The 15,603-nt window shown below is 39.3% G+C and overlaps 1 pseudogene; it reads left to right on the forward strand.

Moving 5' to 3' along the window:
• The first annotated feature begins 2,356 nt into the window (after positions 1 to 2,356).
• Positions 2,357 to 3,905, forward strand: LOC143548661 (ribonucleoside-diphosphate reductase small chain-like; annotated as a pseudogene).
• Positions 3,906 to 15,603: the final 11,698 nt, after the last annotated feature.

The following is a 15,603-nucleotide window of genomic DNA, read 5'->3' on the forward strand; positions in this document are numbered from 1 at the left end:
AGGGACTTTCCAATACCTCCTTCATTGGAAAGGTACTATTTTTCTTGGAAGTCTCTTTAAGATGGTGATTTCTTTATGAGATACGTCTTCATGCATAAAAGATGATGAATGAGGTCCTCCCTTGCCTTAGTAAAGAGACTTTAATGACGAAAACCCACGACACAATGGTGCAATGTCCAATTAGTCCCCCAGCTCCATGTTGGTGTAGGGAGGGGGTGTCTTCTAAGTGGGATTGACCTTTCACGTGTGTCATCCCCTAAACGGGGATTTCTCTTCTTTCTAGAAAACTCTTGTAGCATGAGATGTGATGTAGCAAGGATATTTGACGGAAAGAAGTACCTTTGAACATTCCATCCCTTGGAGGGGGATTCTTCTCCTTCAGATAAAATTCTTGGAATGCAAAAAGTTGTTATAGAAGTCTCTACTTCCTCACGAAAGGAACCTTTCAAATACTTCATTCATTGTAAGGGATTATTCTTCTTGAAAAAGAAAATCTAGAAGAGGTTGTCTTCCTTTGCAGATAACTCTTGCCCCAATGATATTTTTTTTCGTGGAAGGAAGTTTTAAACACCTCATCCCTTGAAAAGGGAATCTCCTTCTTTGAAAAAGATTCTTGTAATATGGAAAGGGGCTTTAGTACGAAAGGGGCTTCAGTACGGATTGTCTGGGGGGAATGTTTAGTAAGGGACCTCGTTTTGAAGGTATTATTTTGTAAGAGGCTTTGTTCCAAAGGTGTTTTTCAGTAAGGGGCTTCGTTCTAGGGAGATTTTTTAGTGAATGACCTCGTTCTAAATGAATTATTTTTTAAGGGGGTTTGCTCCAGAGAGATGGTTTAGTAAGGGAGGGAGGGGGCTTTCAGGAGAGATTGTTCTGCAATGCAAAAATTTTAGTAGGGGACTTCATTATGAAGGAATTGTGTAGTAGGGGGCTTCATTCTGAAGGATTTGTTAAGTAGGGAGCTTCATTCTGAAGGAATTGTTAAGTAGGGAATTTCATTTTGAAGGAATTGTTGTAGGGAAGTTCCTTCCGAAGCAATTTTTTAGCAGAGGGCTTCGTTATGAAGGAATTTTTTGGTAAGGAACTTCCTTCTGAAGCAATTTTTTAGCAGGGGGCTTTATTCTGAAGGAATTATTTAGTAAGGGACTTCACTATCCCAGGACTCGTCAATAAGGGACTTGTTGTTGACTTGACCCGGAAGGGACTCCTTGAGAGATGTGTCACCTTAAAGACTTTCTTTATAACATATAGTACAAAAGCAACATTTACATAATGTAGAACACATGCATGTATGGTTACATCACCTTTTTTTAAGAAGGGTGCATGTGGGCATGTATGGTAACATCACCTTCTTTTAAAAGCAAACTTTACAGCACCTTTTTGAAAAGACCATGTCTCCCTTTTTTGTAACAAATCAATATTAAATCCATACTTTTACCAAGATTCTTTTCAAACCATTTTTTTATACATAGAATAGATTGTGGCTTTAGAATAAGAGTAGGGTAATGTAGGATTTGACCATTCTCTCTTATTCTAGTTCATTTATTTTTTTAGTTTTATATTTATTTTATTTTCAATAGAAATTCATACTTTGATGTGTTTTCTGAAACTTCAAACCTTCAATGGTGATGTAAAACAATTCTTATAACCTATATGGTGTGCTAAAGTAATGCAAACAAGATGAAGAGAACAAACCAATTATTTTCATTAAGAATGAAGGTACCGTCAAAATCTCTGGAGTCAACCGTAATATATCGGCAAGATTCTGTTGTTCCGCTGGACGAGATCCCACTGGAAGACTTGTTGTCTTGAACTAAATGGGCTTGATCGTGAACGAAAGGGGACTCCAAACTGAGTTGAAGTGGCGCACCTGGGCAGAATGGGCTCAAAACCAAGCTTCTTCGCTTCCGTATTTTTACTAAACTTATGTTGATCTAAATGTTCTGTAGACACTTGAAGTTTTCTTCCCACTCTTGCTCTTCGATGCTTGCTCTTAAAGCGTCTATGTGAGCTCGTATGAACTCCGAGGTTATGTTGGTCTTTTCGGCCGTAATTTCTTCAATCTCCATATCGTCTTCATTACGAACAAACTGGTCCACCGGTGTTCTTTATATCTTCCAGGCATGGATATGCACTTATGGGCACTTTGGACTTAGTGACGCCGCCGGTTCTTTCCGATGGAACCGGGGGTGGTAGTTGCGGTGGTATGTCGCCGGAGTGGTTGAATTAGTAGAAGAAAATGAGCATGCGTATTGTTGGCTGAAAGAAATCATTATGTCCGAGTTTTCAAGACACGCCGGAGAATATTTCAAGATCCTTGCCTTCACAGAATATTCCGAAGAGTCGGGAAAAGATTCCGATGACAGGAATAACGACGATATGGAGAGCTAGGTTGCTGCTTGTTTACCGAAAAAGTGGGCAGACAAAACCAAGACCTTTTGATGGTGAAACAACGGTGGTGACGGCTGATTTGATCGACCATTCTTTTAGAGGTTTAAATGAGACCCGTGATCTAGAGGTCCCACGGATGGCGCCAATGTTGGAACCTATTCCCACGAGGGGGTAAAGTTCCTAACAAGATAGAGAGAATGGTGATCAAATGTTTTATTTGTAAGTATTATGTGACTATGTTTGGAATGGCTTTACATTGTTCTTCCTCCTCTTTTTATAGGGGAGAGATATTATACATAGTGTCCCTCCAATATTTCCCTCCAATATGTTTCCCTCCAATGTTTCCCTCCAATATGTTTCCCTCCCAATAAACTTCTAGAATGGTTCCCTTGCTGGGCTTGGTTCATAGGACTTCTTCTGTTGGGCTTCTTGTTATCTTTGTTGGATCGGAGCCTACTTATGAGGCCCGTCTCATAGGTAGGCTCTTCAAATGTAAATCTACAATTTCAGTCCAAATTTGAGCATTCAACCTTCAATATTTGGCATCCTCTTTGGCCGAATTTAAGTTCGCAAGCTCCGGTTTTGTGTGGTACCCGGAGCGTTAGCCGTGTGCGGTGGTTTTAGTTGCAGGCGGAAGACCACCACCATAAAAACGATCTGGTGAGAAAAATCACCAACAACCGTCGCGTTCTTCTGAGATGGTGATGGGGTCACTGTTGGCGTTTTAATTGTGTGTGGTGATGGATGTAGGTGATGGTGATGGGTGGCAGCTGAGTTAGATGATGGTGCTTCATTCGGTACAAGTTTCCGAGGCTCGCCATTCAGAACATTCATTCTGAAATGTATACTTTGCTGTTGGAGTCGTACATTAAGGACCCGAATGAGAACAGTCGCTTGTTTCGTGCTATCGAGATGATCCCCTGCCTTGAGAAGAGTCGTACATTGCCTTTTCGTGCGTGGAAGGGATCTTATTTTCAGGAAGCTTTTGTGTGATTTTCTGGTTGAAGAAGCGTGGATTGATGCCGGGTTTGACGTTCTCGAACGAGTTGATTTCGCGAGACGAAGGGTTGCATTGTGATTTTGCGTGTTTGTTGTACGGGTTGTTAAAGACGAAACTGAGTGAGGAAAGGGTTAAGGGGATTGTTGGGGATGCGGTGGCGATTGAGAAGGAGTTTGTTTGTGAGGCGTTGCCGTGCGCGTTGATTGGGATGAATGGGGATTTGAGGAGTGAGTATATTGAGTTTGTTGCGGATAGGCTGTTGGGTGCGTTGGGGGTGTGGGAACTTGTATGGTGTGCATAATCCGTTTGATTCGATGGAACTAATTTCATTGTAGGGGAAGACGAATTTCTTTGAGAAGCGAGTTATCAGAAGGCTTAGGTGATGTCGAATTTGAATGGGAATGCTGATTCTCATGTGTTCATGATGGATGAAGATTTCTATAGTTTATTAGTTTTAGGTGCTGCAATTGTTGTGGTTATGTTATTATGTTTGTTAAACATGTTCCTCTTTAAATGATATTTATATAAAAATGTAACATTTCGGATTTTCCCAAACCCGTAGTTGTTTACGTTTGAACCAACCGAAACATTTTTAGACCTTTATTATTTTCTAAAATCAAGTGTTTATAAGTAATTAAGTTTATAATGTTCACTTTAGGCTCCTTATACTTTATACGTTGTTTAAATCTTAAACTATGCATAAAAAGTTCGTTAAATGACCTAAACCCAAACTACAAGGACTAAACATGTACAAAATCAAATTTCCTGTTATTTGGCCGGAGCACCACGTGGTGGGGTAGCCTAGGCCCACCACGCAGCGGTATGGGGTAGCTGATCAGATCGTTTAAGCTTATTTCCTTTCCTAGTTCATTTTTGGCCCGAAATCGCTTATTTTAGGACATAATCGAGTGTTTTATGACCCAAGAACACTAATATAGCTTAGATACATGTCCATACTCATTAACCCTTGATCAAGAACGAAATTTACTGGTTATAATGTTGATTTGATCATTAAAGGCCCATCTAGTTCTAAAACGAGTAAGTTACCATATTTAGTTCGATTTAGTATATCCTATATAAACATATCATTATTTCTCTGTCATAAATCATCCCTAAACCATAGAGGAGCCTTCTCAGCCGTCACCTCCTCTGACCATCACCTTCTCCTTCAGTTCTTGACGTTTTATTTGAAGATACGAGCCTTGAAGTTTGACTTTGCTTATGTACCAACCTTTGACTCATCGTTTCTCTTGATTCTTTCACTTTCCGGGTAAGTTGTGAACACAGGAATCGTTCATACATATTACCTAATCAATAAACTTCAATCAATTTTGGTGGTTGAAGGGTGTTGACTGGTCAAATCGTTTAAAACTCGTTAAATGGCAAAATAGTCAACAAGTTTGACTTAACGTTTTCTCATACTTCTGATCGGATTCAACGTTCGGTCCAGAAGACTTTTATTCTCGTAACGAAATTTGAAGGCTACTGACCAAAACCCGACTTCCAACTCGCTGTTCGGATTCTGGTGAGTACCAGATCGCTAAAATCTTAAAACAAACATAACTTAAATTCTGAACGTCCGTTTGGATTGATTACAGCGGCAACGAGTTCGTTTTTACTTATATTAGAATATCCCAAAATCTCAGATTCTGAATTGTTCATAACATTTGACGTGTAGTGGACGACTCGCTATAAGTGCACTTATTTGGATTTGGTGTCCGAGGACTGGAGTGGCAAACATTTTTTTTCTGGCAGAAACATACGAATCTTCGTATCTGTAAGTGCTCGGATTTTGATCAGAATCATGAACCGTAAGTGCACGGATTTGGCGAAGTAACAACTGTTTCCCGGCGCGATAACAGTGTATTCCGGCGAGTGTTAAACATTTTTTTCCGGCGAGAAGATGACATCATGTTAATATTACTTTCCGTCTAAGTATAATAAGGTACCCGCCGTAACCGTATTTCCGGCGAAGATCGATTTTCAAAGAATAACAATCCTCCGTCGAATTCAAGTCTAACTTCCAATTCCTGTTCAGATTTGATTCGCGTGTTCTGATTGACATTCAGAGTTTTTGATTCCAATTCAATTGTATGCTGTGTTCATATTATTCGATTATTCGGTGTTCTTTTGTGTTCAAGTTTAGATCGGGTTCTTTCGCTGACTACACGTTTCCTTCATTCGCTGATCACATTGTCAAACCCTTCATCTGATATATATTATTTTCATACGCTTCAGTTTGCATCCAAGGGTATTTTTGGCATTTTGGAAAAAGAAGTTTAAACGAGTATACTTTGGATTGAAGTTTGAGTCAGATATTCGGATTGAACGCGAGAGGCAAAGTTGGAAAAATTGTTTGAAATTTGGTTAAAAGTTTGGTCGTGGACTTTATTTGTCAAACGAGCCTAATTGAGGCAACTTTTTAAACGAACTTAACGAGCTCGGTTCAGATATGGTCCATCAATAGTTGCTGAATTTGCTATTATCTGCTGAGTTTACCGTTAAGCAAGCTGTTTTCGAGTCCAAAACGTGATTTTAAGAGCTGAAACAAAACCAAAAACGCGCTAACACGTGCTGACTTTTGCTGAATTCCGCTAATATACGCACTGATTTTATTGTTTTTGTTGCTGTCCACTGATAAACGAACTGTTTTAAGTGCTCAAACGGTCCAAAATAAACTGTTTTCGGTGCTGAATTTTACTGCTAACGAGCTTATACACGCTGAAACGGGTCAAAACGAGTTGAACTTGCTGATTTTTATTGCTGAAAGTTGCTGATTTGCTGTCAAAACGAGCTGAAACGAACCTGAACTTGCTGAAAATTGATGAAACTTGCTAAACTGTGCTGAAGCGCGCCATTTTGTTGCTGGAATTTGCTGAACTACTATTAATAAGCCGCGGGTTGCTATTAACGTGATAATTTTTGAGTTCGGAATTTGTTTAGAGCTTAACGAACGTCTTTTGATCAAACTTTTCGGTCAAAGACGTCATTTCAAGTTCGGATCAAGGAAAACTTTTCGATCTTCGTTTTGTTGCTCGGCTCGCGTATTCGTTAAATTTCAGAGATGCTGACTAATTATTATTATTTAGTTGTTACGGCATCGGTCGTGCAGTTTAGTTTATCTCCTAATGGGATCGAAGTTCCGAAGCTTACAAACATTGCCGATCTCATGAATTGGAAAATTCGTTTTGATGAATATATCGGTTTGGTTGAGAAAGATTTGTTGATACCGATAAAAGAAAGGGCTTATTATGTTCCGAAGTTAAAACTACTCCCTCGGGGTTTGCCAAAGCGAGCTTCAGAACCTTATTCTTGTGAACAAGCTGAGTATGAGCGTGCACAGAAGGCATTTGCTATACTTAAATCGACAATATCATTTAATGTATTATATGCAATCAATGAATCCAAAGGAGAATTCACAAAATGCGTGAATTCATATGAGATATGGATTTCTCTTGATCGACAATATGATCTTGTTTATAAACGTCTTAAGCCCGCGTTTGATGCATTCAAACACTTGCCTGATGAAAGTCTAATAGTGATGATTGAGAGATTTTTGGATCTGTTGAAGGCATTGGATGAAATTTCATCGGTAGAATCTTTTGATTTTGAAGTGGACGAAGATTGGTTACTGGATTTGAAGAAAGCTCATGTTGATGATAGTTGGTCTATGCTTGCAGATGAGATATCCAAGACCACTTCATCAATGGATGTTGATAAAGATCCTAATGCGATGGAAATTATCATGCCTACCCAGGTGATTCTTCCTGATAATCTTTATGAATCGTATGATTCTGTGCCAACATCACTTGAGGTATCTTCTAAACCATACGAATCATTTGTTTGTGAAACTTATGCTAATAATTTAAATTCATCTGTTGTTGATGAACCTCGGAAAACTGATTGTTCTAAGTGTGGTGAATACAAGTCCAAACTTGAATCAATTCGTCACCACAATGAGCAATTAGTTTTTGATTTAACATGTATTCGTGATAAATATCGACAAGTGGCTGAAAAAAATTAAAAATCTAAAGATAAGATTGATGCATTGTCGATTAGTAATCATGACTTGAAAGCACAGGTTGGGTGTAAATTAATAATCATCGAAAAGCAGTTTCAAAAAATTTTTGAATTGAGAACCAAAATAACTGAGCTTGAAAATGAGGTGTTGGAGTTAGAGAATAAAATGGATAAATTTAGAAATTAATCTTTTTACTCAATGAAATCATTGAAGTTAACAGCAATCACCAAAAGGGTGGTAAAACTGGTTTAGGGTTTGTTGAAATCCCTCCTCCTTTTCAAAAAGATTACACCATGCGACCAGACACTATAGATCTAAAAGAAGTGGACATTAACTATCCACTGACAGTAGATCCTCCAGTGACTATTAGTAAGGTTAACATAATCAATGAGAAGAAAGTTAAACCAATTGATCCAAAGATGACTGTTAAGAAAGAAACAAATTGTTTAACTACAAAATCTCAGATTCAAAGCAATCTGGTTTTTTCTCAATCTGGTGATATTCTTATTGAAGAAGTGGTTGAACCAGTGGTGATTCACAAAATTGAAAATATACATGATGAAAATCATATTCTTTGTGAACCACAAACTGCTGAGAAATCAAAAACTGGTAAACCAAAAGCGATTGTTACACCAAGGACATGTGAGAAGAAAGTTGTTTCTGAAAAGATATCAAAATCATTTTCAAAACCGAGTGTTAAGGGTAAAAACTGGAAGGTTTATGTCACACCCAGACTAGCACAATGCGGAAGCGGAAAACGGGAATGTAACAGACACCTTTGGTATCAACAACATTGTTTATAAAGAAACATTACAAACTAATTTACATTATATTACATTGATATATATCTTTGTGTTCAAACTAGGTGTTACAAAGAAATACGTTCGTTAATCTATTCTATTCGTACTAATAACCTTGCATCTATTCACATAGCATCTAGCATGTTCCACAGTGGATAGCACGACATCACTTTATTCCAACTTTGGTAATCCTGAAAAGCAGTTTAAAACGGGTCAACTACTGGAGTTGGTGAGTTTCACGAGTTTCAAGAAAACAGTTATGAATATTCACAAGTTAACACTTGTAATCATGATATAAGTATGTATGTATGTATGTATGTAAATGATGTAATTATGCTAAGATACAGTGAAGCCTTGACTGTATGTGCTGCGTGCATCCATTTCCCACGCTCAATCAACCACTGTGGCTCTCCATCCGCCCACAACATGCCCCGGTAGCTATGTCTAACACTACATAGCCTGTATATATAAATATGGCCATGTGCAAACGGCGCTATGTGACACGGCAACCAGGCCGATTCCGTTTGGGTTTGTCAAACCAATAGTGCTATTCACAAGCCACCGGCTCGAAATCACTGTGTTCGTGGGGACTTTCGTGTGTTAGCACTTAGATAATTCACATCATCATACGTTTCAGATAAGTATATAGATATAAGGAAACATGCTTTTCACCCCGAAAGTTCGTAAAACTGTTTAAAGAGTGGGGTCATGAAACTCACTGTTTAGTAGGTAATCTGCACTGTGTCAGCTCGTGGTTTGCCTGATTTGCTATCACTAGTTCCTATGATCAATATTATAATAATATTAATATTAAACACTAAACTGGGCTGTATAACTAATCTGGTGTAGCTGGAACGCCCAGAAAGTGGCAATAGGCTTAGGTTGTGATGTTGTTCAATGTCTAATACTTGAAACCGAACTTGGCTCAGTTTCCCGTTTTCCCAGCTGGGCCAAGTTGTTCGTTTACGCGTTCAGAAAACAGTTATGGGGAAATAAACTTGGGTAAATGTATTGGTTAATAAAATGATTAAGTTATAAAAAAAGATCACATATTGGGGTCCCGGATTAGCTACAGGGCCTGTTTTCGTTTATTCAGTTTGATTTGAGAAGAAATGTGCACAGTCTATCCAGATTGTCCAGGTTTCTCATAAAAAGGTTCATTTTTACTTAATTAATCCAAAAATATGATTTTTGATCACTTTTGGTGTTTTGATATTCCCGTAGGTTCGTTAATCGCGAACTTGCCGGTTTTTATAAAAACTAAATTTGTTTAATCTTCAAATTAGCATAATTAATTAACCGTTAATCATTAAATTATGAAAATTTTAGCCACTTATCAATTAAAATATGTAGATTTTTATAAAAATATTTCTGGAATTATTTACTGACTTAATAATTTATAAAAATTCATTTTTTCAGCTATATTTCGCTTGAAAATCGTCCGTTTATCCCAAACGATTTCCAAAAATTCCACAAAAATTCCTGAATACTCAAATCATGTCCCAAAAACGAAAAGACCAGTCCGAATTTAGTTCGGGTTCGGTTTTTGGCGCGAAAAACTTGTCGGGTGCGTCAAACAGTGCGAAAACGAGTGTTTTTTTGGCTAGTTTTGTGTAAAATTATAAAAACATACTATATGTTTGTAAAAATCGAAAATACTTTCACGGACCGCTTAAAACATTTCAAATAAGTGTTTGGTAAGTCTTTTTCGGCTTAACAGATGATACAATGCTTGGTTTGTAACTATCTTTCGCGTTTAAATCTATTACGGGTAGTTAAACGAGCATGTTTTCGTTTAACTTGTTTGCTATCGAACTAAGGCCATATTACTAATATTTTAGCTTATATTAAACGTATATCACTTATAGATGGCCCTCCGGGATATCTGGGTCATAACCCGACCCGTTCGGTTAATCGTTCGTTTGTTACGCAAGAAGCGTTTATTTGCTTAATCGATAAATACGTACTGAGGTGTACCTTGTTTTGGCTCAAATGCCACATTCTCCCCCCGTTAGAAAATTTCGTCCCCGAAATTTGATTATCCAACTTTGTCTTTATTTGGAAACAGGTGCGGGTATTTCTTTTTAAATTCGGACTTTCGTTCCCACGTGAATTCGGGTCCCCGTTCTGAATTCCACCGAACTTTGACCAGAGAGATTTTGTTGTGTCTTAATTGTTTTATTTTTCCCTCTAATATTTCCACCGGTTCTTCAACCAAATTTAGTTTTTCGTTTATGTTTAAGTCTTTTAGTGGCACGATTTCGGTTTCGTCAGTAAGGCACTTTTTCAGGTTTGATACATGAAAGACATCGTGAATAGAACTCAACTCCAAAGGAAGTTTCTGTCGGTAAGCTACAGGACCGATCTTAGAAATTACTTCATACGGTCCAATGTAACGCGGAGCTAGTTTACCGGTTTTACCGAATCGAATGACGCCTTTCCACGGGGATACCTTGAGGAATACTTTATCACCTACTTCAAAAGATAATGGTTTCCTACGAACATCAGCGTAGCTTTTCTGTCGATCTCAGGCGATTTTCAACTTGTTAGAAATTTTACGGATTTTATCGGTGGTTTCTTGAATAAAGTCAGATCGAGTAATTTGGGTATCTCCAACCTTAGTCCAGCACAAGGGTGATCTACATTTCCGCCCGTACAGCGCTTCATATGGTGCCGCTTGAATGCTACTGTGATAGCTATTGTTGTACGCAAATTCGACCAGTGGAAGATGTTGATCCCAATTCCCACCGAAGTCTAGTACACAAGCGCGAAGCATATCTTCTAAAGTTTGAATGGTTCGCTCGGATTGACCGTCAGTTTGGGGATGGTAGGTTGTGCTTAGGTCAATTCGGGTTCCCAAAGCTTCTTGTACGGCTTGCCAGAAACGAGAGGTGAAATGGCTATCACGATCGGAAATAATTGAAACGGGTATGCCGTGTCGGGATACGATTTCATTTATGTAAATGTGAGCAAGTTTTTTGATTGTGTAAGTGGTTCGGATTGGAAGAAAGTGTGCGGATTTGGTTAACCGATCAACTATCACCCATATTGCGTCGTTTCCCCGGGACGTTCTAGGGAGGTGTGTTACAAAATCCATGGTAATTTGTTCCCATTTCCATTGTGGTATTTCCGGTTGGTGCAACATTCCCGAAGGTTTTTGATATTCAGCCTTAACCCTCGCACAAGTTAAACATTTACCGACATACGTGGCTATATCCTTCTTCATACCTGGCCACCAATAATACTCCTTCAAGTCTATGTACATCTTATCTGTCCCTGGGTGAATGGAATATTGGACTTATGGGCTTCGTCCATGATCAAGTCCCGCAAATTGTTGAGAGTGGGAATCCAAACTCAGTTTTTGTAGTATAAAATTTCGTCGGTTCTTTCTTCAAAATTTTGTTCGGTCCCATGTAAGTTTTCATTCTCCAAGTGATCTCCTTTCAGAGCTTCGTTTTGAGCAATACGGATTTGTTCAGTGAGACTGGTTTGGACAATCATTCCAAGTGCTCGGACCCGTAGTGGTTTGATTCTATCTTTCCTGCTTAAGGCATTTGCTACTATATTAGCCTTGCCCGGATGATATCGTATTTCACAGTCATAATCGTTCAACAGTTCTACCCATCTCCTCTGCCTCATGTTCAATTCTTTCTGGTCGAAAATGTGCTATAGGATCTTGTGGTTGGTGTATACTGTACATTTGGTGCCATACAAATAGTGCCTCCAGATCTTAAGTGCAAAGATAACCGCGCCCAGTTCCAAGTCATGGGTAGTTTAATTCTTCTCGTGCACCTTTAATTGTCGAGAAGCATATGCTATGACTTTATTTCTTTGCATTAGTACGGATCCCAAGCCTTTCCGGGACGCGTCACAATAAACTACCAGGTCATCAGTTCCCTCTGGAAGACTCAGTATCGGGGCTTGACATAGTTTCTGTTTCAGCAATTGAAAAGCCGCTTCTTGTTCTTCTCCCCACACATAAGCACGATATTTTTGAGTCAAAAGGGTTAAAGGTTGGGCTATGCTGGAAAAATTAGCAATAAAGCGCTGGTAATACCCAGCTAATCCCAAAAATTGGCGGATTTCTTTCGGTGACTTTGGGGCTTGCCAATTTTTGATGGCTTCAATCTTACTCGGGTCTATATGGATTCCGTGTCGATTAACAATGTGCCCTAGAAATTGAACCTCTTGTAGCCAAAATTCATATTTTGATAATTTGGCATACAACTTTTCCTGCCTCAACAACTCCAAAATGGTTCGTAAGTGCTGATCGTGGTCCTCTTTGGTTTTCGAATATATCAAAATGTCATCAATAAACACGATGACGGATTTGTCGAGGTACGGTTTACAAACTCGATTCATGAGATCCATGAAAACTGCGGGAGCATTAGTCAGTCCGAACGGCATAACTAAGAATTCGTAGTGGCCATAACGAGTTCAGAATGCCGTTTTAGACACATCTTCCTCTTGAATCTTAACTTGATGGTAACCGGATCGAAGGTCAATTTTTGAGAAATAGTTTCCCCTTGAAGTTGGTCAAATAAGTCGTCTATTCGTGGGAGAGGGTATCGGTTTTTGATGGTGACTTTGTTTAATTCCTGGTAATCAATGCACATTCTAAAACTTCCATCTTTCTTCTTTACAAACAATACCGGTGCTCCCCAAGGAGAATAACTAGGACGTATGAAACCCTTATATAACAATTCCTGTAACTGGTTGGATAATTCTTGCATTTCAGAGGGTGCCAGTCGATAAGGTGCCTTAGCAATAGGGGCTGGTCATGGGATTAGGTCAATACGGAATTCAACATGTCGGTTCGGTGGTAATCCAGGTAAATCGTCGGGAAAGACATCGGGGTATTCACATACAACGGGGATATCTTCAATGTGTTTTTCCTTAGGGTTCTTTATAGTCACATTTGCCAAAAATGCCATACAACCTTGGCGTAAACATTTCAACACGTTGAGATGAGACACGAGAGGTAATATCGAACCAGACTTCTCTCCCTGTACCATAATCATTTCACCGAAAGGGGAATTTTTAACTGTCTTGTCGTTACACACAATCTCTGCCTTATACTTGGTTAACCAATCCATGCCGACTATGACATCAAAACTTCCTAATTCTACCGGGAGTAGGTCAATAAGGAATGGGTTGTCGTTTAGAATAATAGAACAGTTTTGGACTATTTGGTTGACAGTTTTTGAGTTACCGTTAGCGAGTTCTATAGTATAGGGATTTGTTAGTTCACTAACTGGCATATTTCCCAAGGATACAAAACTAGTGGAAACAAAGCTTCTATCGGCACCCGTGTCAAATAATACAGAAGCATATTGATCAGAGACTATAAATGTACCTGTCACCACATTCGGGTCTTGTCGTGCTTCTCCTGACCCAATTACAAACGCGCGTCCTCTAGGCGCATTTGAAGTTGATGCTTGGTTCGGTCTAGAAATTGCTCTTGGATTCAACTTGGGGCAATTTCTTCTAATATGATATGTACTGCCGCATTCATAACAGGCATGGTAGGTTGTTGCGGCTGAAGTCTGTTGGATTGGTTGTTGGCGGATTGGCTAAGGTCTAGGTGGTTGTGGACGACGAGGTTTAGTTGCTTGGGTTGGTCGGTTCACAATTCTGCACATGCTCTGCAATTAGGGGCATAATGCCCAGTTCTTCCATATTTCTGACATTCCGGCAGTCTGCATTCTCCCACATGATGGTAATTACATTTATCGCACTTGGGCAAGGGTCCCTTATACCTGTCTTGTTTCGTATCTGAACCAGTTATAGCATAATTTCTTATTGTTGGACGTGCACGTTTGCTTGATTGTCCTCGTTGTGATCTCGTTCCAAAATCGGTTCGTTTCATACCCACTGATTCTCCTGCCTTTGTCAATACTCCACTCCTTACCAGGTCAAAAGTCACAATGCCGGCTTGAGTCACGACATTCTCAAACGATGTGTGACCCACGGAGTTTACCAAACTCCTCACTTCCGGGGCTAAACCCCAAATATAACGTTCAACTCGTTTGTCCTCGGGAGTTACTAACCAGGGTACTAAGCGAGTCAGTTTGTTGAAGCGGTTTGTATATCCCAAATGCTCCGCTCCTTTCATTTCTAAGCTCCAAAGTTCATGTTATAACCTTTGTATTTCATTCTTTGGGCAAAAATGTTCTAGCATCAATGTTTTGAGTTCAGCCCATGTCATGCGATTAACCGTATCTTGACCTTTTATCTGCACCGTAGTATTCCACCACATTAATGCGTGATCAGTAAATGTAGAGGCAACATACTTGACAATGTTTTCGGGTGGATAGTTGCTGACATTGAGGACAGATTCAGTTTTCTGGATCCATTTGATCAACCCGTTTAGCCCTTCGGTACCTTTAAAATCAATCGGTTTACAGGCCATAAAAGTTTTTAATCGGGATATTCTCTTCAAAGGGGATTAGGGTTGTTATTGTTATTGTTTGGTTCGGTGGGGGATTATTGTTGTTGACATTATTTACATCAGGTGGGGGATTATTTGCATTGGGAGGGGCGTTTGTATTAGGTGGGGGAATATTATTTGTGACAGTTTCCGTATTGTTTGGGGGAACATTATTGATGGGTTGTTGGTTTGTTTGCATATTTGCGTTTACACACCGGCAGTCACCTGTGTTACAATAAGTGGGATTACTGCCTGCGTTTGCCGAGCAATCATCTCGGCTATTTCTGCCTCAGTCATAGGATTTGCTTTCTTTGGGGCCATTCTATAATGATAAACAAATATAAGCCAATTAATACTAATTCCAGTATTCGGCACATTGTAACCATAATCACAATAAATGTTGTATAAATAAATAAAACAACACACTGGTATTTCACAAACCGTTCTATGCATTGATAACAAAAAGTACCTAGACTTAGCCTGATAAAGGCCAGTGCTTGCCTGTATATATCAAAATTTGTCACTAAGTGACTGCTAGACTTAACCCTGTAAGGGTCAGTGCTTGTAATAATATACAAAATTGTGCCCCATGTTAACATAACATACTACTATATACATACATGGAGTATCAAAAGATCACGTACACATATCTGTAACATCCTGCGTCTATCCATACAAACGATAGACTAGCCACAAACATAAAAACAACAACACCGTAATCATCCAGTAACAGTTCCACAGTCGAACTGTCACCCTATCCAAACACCAACGGTGGTAGGCATCTGACTGCTGCAAGTTCAGTAATATCTGCTGTAACGTCAACAAGCACTAGGTCACGTCCCTCCTTTCCTGGTTAATGTTAGCGATGGCTATCGAGTGGGCTATCACACGGTCAGTCAGGACAGCCATCCAAGAGTTGTTTCCTACGTTTGGGAGGTCAGGGCGAGGAGTAGGTATACTCAAC

Source organism: Bidens hawaiensis, unplaced genomic scaffold, assembly GCF_021521415.1.
Source record: "Bidens hawaiensis isolate Kalapana, Puna unplaced genomic scaffold, B.hawaiensis_p1.1 tig00000935_1, whole genome shotgun sequence".
Classification (NCBI taxonomy): domain Eukaryota; kingdom Viridiplantae; phylum Streptophyta; class Magnoliopsida; order Asterales; family Asteraceae; genus Bidens; species Bidens hawaiensis.